At 37.7% G+C, this 13,976-nt stretch overlaps 1 protein-coding gene across 1 annotated transcript in view; it reads left to right on the forward strand.

Moving 5' to 3' along the window:
* The window catches only part of LOC134811101 (uncharacterized), a 100,097-nt gene that overhangs the window by 61,119 nt on the left and 25,002 nt on the right, over positions 1-13,976 (forward strand). The window lies entirely within an intron of this gene.

A 13,976-nucleotide genomic window follows, 5' to 3' on the forward strand; every position in this document is an offset into this window, starting at 1 on the left:
ACCGTCCGCAATGCAAAATGATACCGAGATTGAAATCGGTCGCTCGCTTTCCCATTCCAAATACAATTTTAATAGATTAAAAGAACTACCCGAAGGCAACTGTACTCGGCTATATAATTCAATAAACATCAGCTAATTGAACACTTTACTACCACCCTTATCCTAAATACTAGTAATCGACCCGAAAGCAACCCAAGAGAATGTTTACAGCATGCGATTCCAGATTGTACTGTAATTTATCGAAACGTAATTAAAATCCGTATGCCGTGAATGATGGGAAATAGATTAAGGAATAAATCACATGTCTAGGAAAAATTTCGACAAGCATTTACTGCAGGAAATGTGTTTTCCATAGTGTCAGGAACCACCCAAAGATTTTTTTTGAATCTCGATCTGATTGTAAAACTTATTAGAGCCTACTTCTCCAAGCCGCCTAACTCAGCCTGAGAACCGCACTGTCTATTCAAAACTCGTTACTATTGTTAGAAAGACACCTAGGAGCCCTATAGATGGGGTGCAAAATGACCCGAAAAAAAAAAAAAAAAAAAAAAAAAAAAAAATACAATAATGACAATGATTGTTGGGCGAATCAGTGTTTCAGTTCATCATAGTATTAGTTCCCCCCCAAAACTTTTGGATCTATTTAATTCATCCGTTCGGGTGAGTTGTATCCAGTACTGTTCAGTGTTCGTTATTAATTTAGCACGTGAATTTTCACTTCTAAAGTATACACATAAATTAAGTTATAAATTCTATTCCGCTTCATCTTTGCAGGTGCAACTATTTTTGTTTGTCTTTGCAAAATCCAGTAATTCAATAAAAAATTAACCATTTTTTCTAATTGTCTTATCATATTCTGTTATACCATGATCTTCAATGTTTTACCGGACTTTCTAATCAAGGAAGTGGAAATTAAAAAATATTTGTGTAAGTTCGTTATTGTTGAAATTCGAATCCCCAATAAATGAATTATTTCATAGACTGTAATCATCATTATACACAAAGGTATTGGCTAAACTCTCAATGTTCTCAATCCAACTGTCCCTATAGTCATAGAAATTCCATAATTGTTTTTTTTGTTTGTAAAATAGTAAAATGTGCTAAAATCTGAACCGTCCAGAATTAAGTTTTTTAATTCAATCCCCCTATCCCCCCACTTTTTTTATTTTTTTTTTTACCGAACTATTATTTCAATGCTATGTTTAGAACCTGTAGGCTGTAAAATTAAATTAATATGGCTTTTCAAACAGGAAATAAATTAAAACTGTTATTTATAACTGATGTGATGTTAACATTAAATTAAGTTCCATTTGAGACCTCCGCCATACTAGGGTCTTTTAAACTGCAGTTATACAGTCCTTTAAACCAATACACGTATTTAACTACTATAATAATAAAAGTAATATACATAGTATATAACGTATTTTTTCTTTCGTTTTTATATACCATTTCTCTTTACAGATAAAAACTTTTGCTGTAGGTGTGCTTCATGGGCGTCACTATCAAGTTTAAACATCGAATATCCTATCATGCGGTTTCTCTTTACTACCCCTACACTACTTCAAACAAAACAGATTCAAGTTTGAGTCCAAGTGAGCATACTACACAAACACATACACAGGATAAACATCTGCAAGTGTTTTCAAAAGAAACAGAAAACTCTCAGTCGACGAAGCACTGCAAGGGGCACGGTAGTAACCCAAAGTGCTTTTCCTTTCAACGCGACGAATAAACACTATCGCACCTTCTTTTAAACAGAAAACTACACAAATCAAACCATCCTTAAATCAGAATTTGTCTGAATCTATCAGAAAAAGTCTAGAGCTTTTTTGACCAAACAAAAAGTATTACAAATACTGTTTGAGGAGTCAAAGGACGTGTTTGATCTTTACCAGAAACATATATGCCTGATTACAAGAGTTTTTTGATGTATGTATAGCAGGAGAAATTTCAGTGTTTTAGCGTCTGTGTAGTTAGCATGGATGCCCAAAAGTGGCCCACGGACCTGTTTGATAACACATGTTGCACCCTCAGCTCATGAACATCTCATAAAAAACTACCGATTCTCAAAGGAGTATTCCAATTGGTCAAGATTAAGAAATTGACGACCGTATGGTTTTCTAGAGAAATCAAAGGGCCCCGTTTCCCAAACAATTTATTACTCATTTTTTAGCGGCACAGGGTCAGAGAAAGTGAAGAATAACAAAGAGGCAAGGATAGTAAGATGTTACACCATCCACTTTATGTGGGACTTTGCGCAGGATGGGAGACTAGATACCGGTACTAGATGAGCCCCCATGATCACGAATGCAGACTTAATACATGCTGTTGCTCCGTACGCTAAAATATTTGCATGTGTTAGAAACCCTAACGGAAAGACTGTATTCATAGTATCTTACTTTGGCGTGGTGGAACACCCACAGAAATTTCACCTCGTAAGATTTAGTTTGAATTAAGAAAAATAATCGTTGCCTCAGAAGAAAACCCTTAAAAATTGCTGTTACCTCTTCATATCATGTCCACCAAAATTGGAGGTTGCACTTGGGGTTTATTTTGCTTACACGACTTATAGACGTATTAGGGGTAACCTTTTAACATTAAGTTTGAATGAATACAATTTACATCCGATAGAAGCTCTCACACAAAATTTTTAATCATTATGTGTAACAAACCAATTAAAGATTTGTGGTGGTGGGGATATTTTATAGAAATTCTAAAGACAAGCAATGTTAACAACAATAGAAAGTGAGCATAGGTAATATCTTAGTGGAAACAGCAAGTATATTGGATGAATTCTATAGCCCTTATAACTCCGAGATATCGAAGCTTTTAGGGGATACAAATTTCTTTTTTCGTTAAATCTATTATTGTTTGTATAATATGAAAAAGCGTGTTACATTGTTTGGATCACTGATTTGTGATTGCTGGACTTGGACTTTGGTTTTAATCGCTGTCACTATGTATTGAGTCTATGGATAATTCATTATAATTAAGGTTTAATTTAATCTGAATACTAATTTTTTTCAATAGAACGATTAGGATGGCAGATTATCTTGATTTATCATCGAAATTGTATTGCTTCAAGTTTTCAATTTTTTTCGATGGCCTTAATTACTACCGACTAAATGAAATATTAGTGGAATCGTATATTTCTAATCGCCCACCTTTTCTGTCATATCCAACTTAATCAGAAATTTGATCAAAATATATTACCAAACCCAGATTAGTGTAGAGAATTGATACATGTAGCGGTGAAAGTGGCCATGCTAACTAGTCAAGGTAGATGGACCGTTGCAGTTGTCTCCTTTCCAATCAAGAGAAATGATTAACAATTTGAATATCTGTTTTTCTCAAATCTGAAATGTAAAAAATAAAATCCGCATTTTCCCTATTCGGTGATCTGTTAATGCTTTGACGCAGACGTGAGGATGTGAATTGTTATGTTATCCTCCAACAACTCACAAATTAGTGATCAAGCCCACGCCTGACGCCTCATCCAATAATTTATCCGCTCAGTCCGAAAAGTTAACAAATTAGCCGATAATTACAGACCACATTAGTAAGCCATTATTTCTTATATACAAATCATGAATTTGTACCGTGAGCTAGATTTTCAGTTATATTTGAAAATTTCTCACACTATCCCCAAATTAAAAGAAGGCAATATTAGTAATAGTATCGCATTTGCAGTGGGTACATTTAGAAACGATGTTGATGCCTCCCGTTTATATTTTCTGGAGCCTCCGGAAAAGTTCGAGAAATTGAAGCACTTTGCAATATATCCGGCAACTTGAGCAACAAAACCTTAGAAACATGGGTCATATAACAGACAAGGCTGGCCTGACGGAGGTCGGTCGAATGCCTGGACGGCCTTTAGTTGAGCTCCGGTCGGAGTGTTGGTCGGAGGTCGATTCGAAGTTTGTCGAGGCGGAGGTCGAATCGCTAGCTTTGGTTATAATTCTCAGGCAAGCAACAGAGCAATGCTATCATAGCATGGAATCCTTGCCTGTCCTGTGGAAACCATGATCTGGTAATTTATTATACGGAATAAAATTTAAAAATACATTATAAATAAACAAATTACAAATCTACAACGGTTGATACGTGAGGTAAAAGTGACGAAGGAGATAAATTTAATGAAATCCGGATAAAAATTGAATCAAGTAATAAGCAATCTTTTCTGTGTTTGGTTGTTAATTTTGAATTCCAAAAGAGTCCAAATCCAATTTCACACAGAGACCTTAAATTTGTTAGTTGCAACCGAGCCACGTTGACAATTTTGATCGTTGAGTTAAATTACGAGATGACAAACTGTGTTTACCAACTTATGTAAATAGTTTTATCTTTATCATGGTTTTTTCATCTTTTGGTAGGTCTCGACCATCATTTCTTTTGAAAGAGCAATAACTGATTGAATATTAGCAAAATCATTAATTATTAAATATAATGTAAATTCACACTCAGCTAGATGGCTAACACACACGTAAGCGAAACAAGAAATAAATTATTACCAAATTTCCGATCCTTCAATGGATATCCTGATTGTTGTATATGAACTTGGGGCACATTAAAGAGCGCCTAAAACTACTTAATAGCACAGACAGACATTTTGGCAGATAACAATTACGAAAGCTAACTGCAACGACACAATATCGAGATCGAATGACGCTAGAGTAAGATGAATTGTGATGATGAAAAAATTGTGGCATAATGAAACTAATAAAAAGCTAACAGCAAGAAAATTATATGTGTATGAGTGACCTTAAGAAAATGACGAATATGGTGATCATTACTTAACGAAACAAAAATGTTGCAGATGATGTAAAATGTTGACAATGGTTACGAAAAGGTGTGGCATATGAACTACGGGTGTTCAAGACCAATTTCTACTCACGTACGGCTAATGTAGCAGTATTAACAATTAGAGGATGAATTATCGGAGGATTCCACTGAGGAAGACGAATAAAGTGAGAGAAGAAAAAGTTGTGGCAGTATGGAACTACTTTGAGTACAAGACTCGTTTACCAATTTCAAGTGCAGCTCAAAAATTAAGAACTAGCAAACTGGTTTAAATTTTTTGCATCTTGCGTATACATTTAAAATAAGTATACATGAATACAGGCCTGAAAGTTGCTTCGGGTCGGAGGAAGCTCACAGGAGAAATCTTAACAAAACGAAAAGTTTTATGTTTAAAACTCAGTCCCATTTTCAGATATGAAAATTCTGAACACACATTTTGTCAGATTATATGAAAATAATTGCCCACAAACCAATTAGTCAGTTAATTGAAGATGGGGAAACACAAATTGGGTACTGGAGTCTCAAAATCTCGAAAAAATTGCAAAATCATACGTCCCATACTCTGTCCATTTTCAGTTTTGGTAGCTGAAATTTACCAGGCCGAAAATTTTAACATATTCGGCCGATTTCTGACACTGCAACCAATTAGTCAGTCAACTATAGATGGCAAAAGACACGAATCGAGGTGAAAACTATGATATTGGTCGGAGGAAGCACACAGAGAAATCTTAACAAACGAAAAGTTGTATTTTATAAAACTCCTGTATTGAATATGGTATTAAACAAATTGGGGAACAGGAAGTCAAAATCTCGAAAAAAATTGGAAATCAATGAACTGACCCATACTCAGACCCCATATTCAGTTTTTGGAGGCTGAAACATCAGGGCCGAAATTTTACAGTTTTCGGCCGAATTTCTGACCTGCAACCATAAGTAAGTCAACTATATGGCAAATGACACGATCGAGGTGCTGACATTTGATTTGGTCGTGATGAAGATCACAGGAGTATCATAAAACAAAACGAAAAGTGTATTTTTAAAACTCTGTCCATTCATAAATTAAAATTTCAGAACGCACCTTTGACAGAATGGTGAAGAATTTTTTGCCCACATCCCAAATTATTCCAGTAATTGATGATGGTAAGAAACCAAAGATGGGATACTGGAATTCAAATTCTCGAAAAAATTGGAAAATCATACTGAATCATACTCTGTCCCATTTTCAAGTTTTTGACCTAAAATAATCCAGGCCGAAAATTTAACAGTTTACGACCGAATTTCTTACCCTGGCACCACAATTAGTCATCAAACTTATAGATGCCAAATGACACTATCGAGGTGCTGGAAATTTGATTTGGGTCGGAGGAAAAGCTTCACAGAGAAATCTTACAAAACGAAAAGTTGTATTTTTAAAACTCAGTCCCATTTTCAGATATGAAAATTTCTGAAGTCCACATTTGACATATTGGTATGAAATTTTTGCCCACAAACTAATTAGTCCTTAAATTAATGATGGTATGAAACCGAATTGTGGGTACTTGAAAATCAAAATCTCGAAAAAATTGTTAAAATCATACTGTCCCATACTCTGTCCCCATTTTCAGTTTTTTGGAGCGAATTTTTTCCCACCCTGTTCCAGTCCGAAATTTAACAGTTTTTTCGTCCGAATTTCTACCTGCAAACCAATTAATCATTCAACTATGATGCCAAATGAAACGATCGAGGTGCTGGAAATTTGATTTGGGTCGATGAAGCTCACAGGAGAAATCTACAAAACGAAAAGTTTTATTTTAAAAACTCTGTCCCATTTTCAATATGAACATTTCTGAACGCAATTTTGACAGATTTGGATTAATTTTAGCCCACAAATCAAATAGTTCCCATTTAATTGATGATGGTATGAAACCAAATTGTGGTATGGAATTCAAAATCCTCGAATAAAAATGAAAATCAACTGTCCATACTCTTGTCCCATTTTCAGTTTTTGATGCATAAATATCCATGTCAGATATTTTACAGTTTCGGCCGAATTTTTCCTGACCTGCTACCAAATAGTCATTCAACTATAGATTCCAAGATGACACGATCGAGGTTCCAGAAAAATTTTGATTGGGTCGAGGAAGCTCACAGTGATAAATCTTAACAAAACGAAAAGTTGTATTTTTAATCCACTCAGTATTGAGTGAAGGTATGAAACCAATTTGTGTGTACAGGAAGTCAAAATCTCGAAATAAATTGGAAAATCATACTGTCCCCATACTCTGTCCCATTTTCAAGTTTTTGGAGCTGAAAATTTCTCAATGGTCCGAAATATTAGAGTTTTCGGCCGAATTTCTGACCTGCAACCAATTAACAGTCAAATATTATATGCGAAATACACATCTGAGGTGCTGGAGTTTGATTTGGGTCGAAGAAGCCTCACAGTATAAATCTAACAAAACGAAAGTTGTATTTTTAAAACACTGTCCCATTTTCAGATATGAAAATTTCTGAACGCACATAGCCAGATTGGATGAGATCATTGCAACAACCAATTAGTCATTAATTGATGATGGTATGAAACCAATTGTGGGTAATGGAAGTCAAAATCACGAAGTAAAATTGGTAAAATCAACTGTCCCATACTCTTCCCAATTTTCAGTTTCTGTAGGCTGAAATTCCCCAGGGCCTGAAATTTTACAGTTTCGGACCGAATTTCTGACCTGCACCATTAGTAAGCAACTATAGATGCCAAATGACACGATCGAGGATGCTGGGGAAGTTGATTTTGGTCGGAGGAAGCTCACAGTAGAAAATCCCCCCATAACAAAACGAAAAGTTGTATAATTAAAAACTCCGTATTGATTGATGGTATGATAACCAAATATGGGGTAACTGGAAGTCAAAAATATCAAAAAAATTGGAATCACACTGTCCCCATACCTGTCCCATTTTCAGTTTTTGAGCTGAAATTCCAGGGCCGAAATTTTACAGTTTTCGGCCGAAATTCTGACCTGCAACCAATTAGTTCAGTCAATATCATATGCCAAATGACACGATCGAGTTGCTGGAAGTTTGTTTGGTGTCGGAGGAAGCTCACAGAGAAATCATAACAAAACGAAAAGTTTTATTTTAAAACTCTGTCCCAATTTCAGATAATAAAATATCTGAACGCACATTTTGACAGATTGGATGAGATTTATTGCCCAAAAACCAATTAGTCCATTTAATTTATGATGGTATGAAACCAAATTGGTGTACTGGAAGTCAAAAACCAACGAATAAAAATTGGAAGATCATACTGTCCATACTCTGTCCCATTTTCAGTTATTGGAGCTGAAATTTCCAGGGCCGATATTTTACAGTTTCGGCCGAATTTCTGACCTCAACCAATTAGTCAGTCAAATATAGATGCCAAATGACACGATCGAGGTCTGGAAGTTGATTTTGGGTCGAGAAGCTCACAGAGAAAATCTTACAAAACGAAAAGTCATGAATTTTTAAAACTCTGTCCCCTTTTCATATATGAAAATTCTGTAACGCACATTTGACAGATAGGATGAGATTTTGCCCAAAAACCAATTAGTCATTAATTGATATGTATGAAACCAAATTGTGGGTACTGGAAGTCAAAATCTCGAATAAAATTGGAAATCACACTGTCCTTCATACTCTGTCCAAATTTCAGTTTTGATCTGGAAATTCCAGGGCCGAAATTTTACAGTTATATCGCCGAATTTCTGACCTGCAACCAATTAGGTCAGTTCAAAAAAAATGCCAAAAGACACATCGAGTGCCTGGAAGTTTGATTTGGGTCGGAGAAGCTCCACAGGAGAAATCTTAACAAACGAAAAGTTGATATTTTTAAAACTCTGCCCCATTTTCAAATATGAAAATTCTGAACGCCACTTTGACATATTGGATGAGATTTTAGCCCAAAAACCATTAGACTTAAATTGATGAATGGAAAGGAAACCAAATAGTGGTACTGAATACAAAAATCTCGAAATAAAATTGAAAATCAAACTTTCCCATACTCTGTCCATTTTCATTTTTTTGGAGCTGAAAGATTCAGGGCCGAAATTTTACAGTTTCGGCCGAAATTACTGACGCTGCAACCAATTAGTTCAGTCAATAAATATGCCAACTGACACGATCGAGGTTCAGTAAGTTTGATTTGGGTCGCGGGAATCTCACAGAGAAATCGAAACAAAACGAAAAGTGTATTTTTAAAGCTCTGTCCCATTTTCCAGATAAGAAAATTTCTGAACGCACATTTGGACTTATTGGATGAGATACTTTTCCAAAAACCAATATAATCCAGTAATTGATGATGGTATTAAACCGAATTGGTGTACTGTAAGTCAAAATCCTCGAATAAAATTGGTAAATCATACTGACCCATACTCTGTCCCTCCCATTTTTCAGAATTTGAGCTGAAATTCCAGGGCCGAAATTTACAGTTTTCGGCGAATATCTGACCTGCAACCATTATTAAGTCAAATAATAGATGCCAAATGACACATCGAGTTGCTGGAATTTGATTTGGGCTACTCGTGAGGAAAGCTCACAATTAGAAATCGCTAACAAAACGAAAGTTGTATTTTTTAAAAACTCTGTCCCATTTTCAGATATGAAAATTTCTGAACGCACATTAGACAGATTGGATGAAATTTTGTCCACAAACCAAATAGTCGTAATTGTTGAGATGATATGAAACCAAATTGGGGTGACTGGATGTCAAAATCTCGAAAAAAAATTGGAAAATCTTACTGCAACCATACTCTGTCCCATTTTCAGTTATTTGGATGCTTAAATTTCCAAGGAGGGCCGAAATTTACAGTTTCGGCCGAATTTCTGACCTGCAACCAATTTAATCAGTCAACTATAGATGCCAAATGAACACTAATCGAGGTGCTAAAAGTTTTGATTTGGGTCGAGGAAGCTCACAGTAGAAATCTTAACAAACCGAAAAGTTTATTTTTTAAAACCTTCCATTATTCAGATAAGAAAATTTTCTGAACTCACATTTTTTTTTTTTTTTTTTTTATTATTTTATTTTTTTGGACAGATTGTATGAAATTTTTTGTCCACAAAACCAATATACGGATAATTATGATGGTATGAAACCAAAATTGGGGTAACTGGAAGTCAAAATCTCGAAAAAAATGGAAAATCTTACTGCAACCATACTCTGTCCCATTTTCAGTATTTTGGATCTGAAATTTCCAGGGCAGAAAAAGTTAACAGTTACGCCGAATTTCCTGACCTTCAAACCAATTTAATCATTCAACTATAGATGCCAAATGACAACTATCGAGGTTCCAAAAAGTTTTGATTTGGTTGAGGAAGCTCACAGGGAAAACATAAAAAACTACAAGTTGTATTTTTAAACTCTGACCATATTCAGATATGAAAATTTCTTTCCCCCCCCCCGCAAATTTGTTCCCCCCCGCTACATTGTTAACCCCCCCGCTACAGGGTTAAACCCCCCGACATTTTTTAAAAAACCCTCCCCCCCCTTTTTTTTCCCCCCTTTCCCCCCCTACTTTTTAAACCCCGCTTAAGGGTTTTTAACCCCCCCCCCCCGCACTTGTTACCCCCGCTACATGTTACCCCCAATTAACCCCCTCCCCCCGCTACATTGTTACCCCCGCTACATTGTTAACCCCCCGCTACATGGTTAACCCCCCGCTACATTGTTAAACCCTCCCCCCGCTACATTGTTACCCCCTCCCCCCGCTACATGGTTAACCCCCCGCTACATTGTTAACCCCCCCGCTACATTGTTACCCCCCTCCCCCCCGCTACATTGTTACCCCCTCCCCCCCGGCTACATTGTTACCCCCTCCCCCCGCTACATTGTTAACCCCCGCTAAATTGTTAACCCCGCTACATTGTTACCCCCCCCCCGCTACATTGTTAACCCCCACTACATGGTTACCCCCTCCCCCCGCTACAACCTATTTAACATACCCTATTATAAAAATGGGGTGCCAACAAATTCCATTCGTCTGCATTATTATAATTAATAAACCGCAAAATATCCGTCACAAGTTGACAGTGCTAATAAGATCAGTAGGTTACTGGGGGATATAGTGTATAGTATTCGCCATTTGCTGTGCAGAATCAGGCTCAAACGTGTCATACTGGAGCGAGTACTTGTTAAAATGTAGTACGTAGTACGTAGCATTTCAAGCAAACGTATTTGTCGCCGAAAATTCGCGTATTTCGATTTCCACTGTAGAGTAAGAATTTTTATTTATTTATTTAACGCTCAGAAAATTCAACGGATTCAAAATGCGCGGCGATAATTCGATCTGCGCACGTATTTCGGACAAATTTTAGACGTACTCCGGACAAAATTTAACAGGGTCTAAATTCAATTTTTTTCGGGCTTATTGATTGGAAACTTCACGAATTCTTACGTATTTCTCTCGAACATTGAATACGCCGTATTTTGAGCCGATTTTTTGACGTATTTAACAACGATGAGTAGTATACCTAGCACCCACATGGGCACATATTAGGTGCGATGGGTGCGGGATCGCACAATTTACCGTTTTCCGCACACTTTCGCATAATTTATTGTTTTCCGCACATTTTCGCACATTTTGTAATTATCTGCATATTTCCGCATAATCTAGCATTTTCCGCGTAATTTCGCATAATTTTGAAATTTTCGCGTTAAGATTTTCGAGTGTAAAAACCAAAATATGTTAAAAGTCGGGCCCTTTTAGGACCGTGACTCAGGCCCTTTCGGGACCCTGACCCAGGCCCTTTCGGGACCGTGACCCAGGCCCTTTTGGAACTCATATTTAGGCCACGTGACCCAGTTACCACGTGACTCAGGCCCTTTCGGGACCATGACCCAGGCCCTTTCGGGACCCTGACCCAGGCTCTTTCGGGACCGTGATCCAGGCCCTTTTGGAACTCATGCTTAGGTCACGTGACCCGGTTACCACGTGACCCAGGCCCTTTCGGGACCCTGACCCAGGCCCTTTCGGGACCGTGACCCAGGCCCTTTTGGAACTCATGCTTAGGTCACGTGACCCGGTTACCACGTGACCGAGGCCCTTTCGGGACCCTGACCCAGGCCCTTTCGGGACCTTGACCCAGGCCCTTTCGGGACCCTGACCCAGGCCCTTTCGGGACCCTGACCCAGGCCCTTTCGGGACCGTGACCCAGGCCCTTTTGGAACTCATGCTTAGGCCACGTGACTCAGGCCCTTTCGGGACCGTGACCCAGGCCCTTTCGGGACCGTTACCCAGGCCCTTTCGGGACCGTGATCCATGAGGCCTTTTCGGGACCGTGACCCAGGCCATTATGGAACCCTCGTCGTTACTGTACTTCGATTATAGTGTATCAGTTATCATTCGTAGGTGATAATAGAAGAAGTAGGTGTAAAGGGTAATGAGCTTTATTCGTTGTAGCGTTGGCTTTATAGTGGGCTTAATGGATCTTGGATTAAATGGTTCACAAGTACTGACGATCAATGCCAACTTGAAGCGTGTCACATATTTGCGATCACGCATGGGATCTGATCGACTCTATCAAGAGGCGTCTTCAAATAACTGTATCCTGATTCCTGATCTCTACCAGATCAAGTAACTGTTCTCAGATAACTGAATCTCGATATAGGTTCAATCATGGTCTTAGTAAAGAACTACACCCTCAGTAACACATAAACAGACCTATTTTTGATAATAGCGGCGGTTATACGTTTAGAATTTCCAAAGTCCTTGAGAAAATGCAAAAAAAACCCGCACAATTCCCGCACAAATTTCGAAAAAATCGCCGCACATTTGCCGCATAATTGGTAAAAAATTACCGCACCTTACCGCACATTTTACCTTTATAGTCGGGTGCGGTACCGCATAATTCCGATTTTTTTACCGCACCTAATATGTGCCTCTGAGCACCCAACCCCACGGCTATGGGTATTGGGTAGTAGTATACCTAGCACCCCCCCCCCCGGCTATTAACATTGTTAAACATCTCCCTCCGATAAGCTGATACTGATAAGCGGAAGAGAGGGCCTGTGTGTGCCCCTCTGTTTCACAACAATAGGGTACACTCCCAGTTACACACCGATACAAAGCAGTAGTAACTAGTAGTTAAGGTAGTGTAACTAGTAGTATTAGGGTAGTGTAACTATACTACTAGTAACACAGTAGTAACACTCAGGTCCTGGGACAGCGGAAACCTTGTAGTAGCCTTCTAACAACTCTAGTAGCCTTGCAAATACTCACTTTTTGTGGAAAATTCCAGATTTTATAGAGAAAATAACAACTGACTAGTAGGATTACTGAGTCGCTATGTTTAGTATACTACTACTACTACTACTACTACTACTACTACTACTACTACTACTACTAATACTACTACTACTACTACTACTACTGTTTGTGTTTAGTAGGGTATACTATACCTTATCGGACCTTATTTGGACGGACATTACTTGAACGCTGGAGGCCCTAGCGTTCATCTTAATGTCCGTTCAAATAAAGTCCGTTCAATTAATGTCCGTCCAAGTTAAAGTCCGTTGAAATTTTTTCAAAAATTTTTCCATTTCGAACTTTTTGTCCAGAATATGACAACTTTGAGAACTTGATTGTGCCGTAAGTTAACGATGGAAAGGTTCTCCTTGGTCTGCCGGAGGCACAGAAAATTCTACTAGTATATGATGTTTTCAAGGGTTACTTGGCGGAAAAAAGTCAACGAAATTATGGCACTCAACAATATAGTTCATGAACTAGTCCCCGCCAACATGACAAACTTGTTCCAGCCTCTAGATATTACGGTAAAATCGTGTTTCCAAGGACATTGTCCGACGTTGTTATATTATAGTTCATATTACTCAGGGGAGGTAATGGAACAGTGCTAGGAAAGCTCCACGTGATGTTAAGGTTAACCTTAAGTTGTCTAAGATAAAACCACTTCACGCCGAATGGTTTGTAAAAGTTAACACTGAAATGCAAGACCGGGGTAGTTTGATAAAAAAGGTTTCCATATAGCTAGAAATCACTGATGCTTTAAGCATGGACTATTTCATGCACGAAAACCCATTTGATGAAGATGATATGTGATATTAGACACTGATCATGTACACATATTTTAACATTTTTACTGCTCAATGACTGCTTTTCTTACTTACTGTAGAAAAAATGGATTTAAAAATCATTTGCTGAAATTTA

This window comes from Bolinopsis microptera, chromosome 2 (genome assembly GCF_026151205.1).
Source record: "Bolinopsis microptera isolate Bmic1 chromosome 2, MBARI_Bmic_1.0, whole genome shotgun sequence".
Taxonomy (NCBI): Eukaryota; Metazoa; Ctenophora; class Tentaculata; order Lobata; family Bolinopsidae; genus Bolinopsis; species Bolinopsis microptera.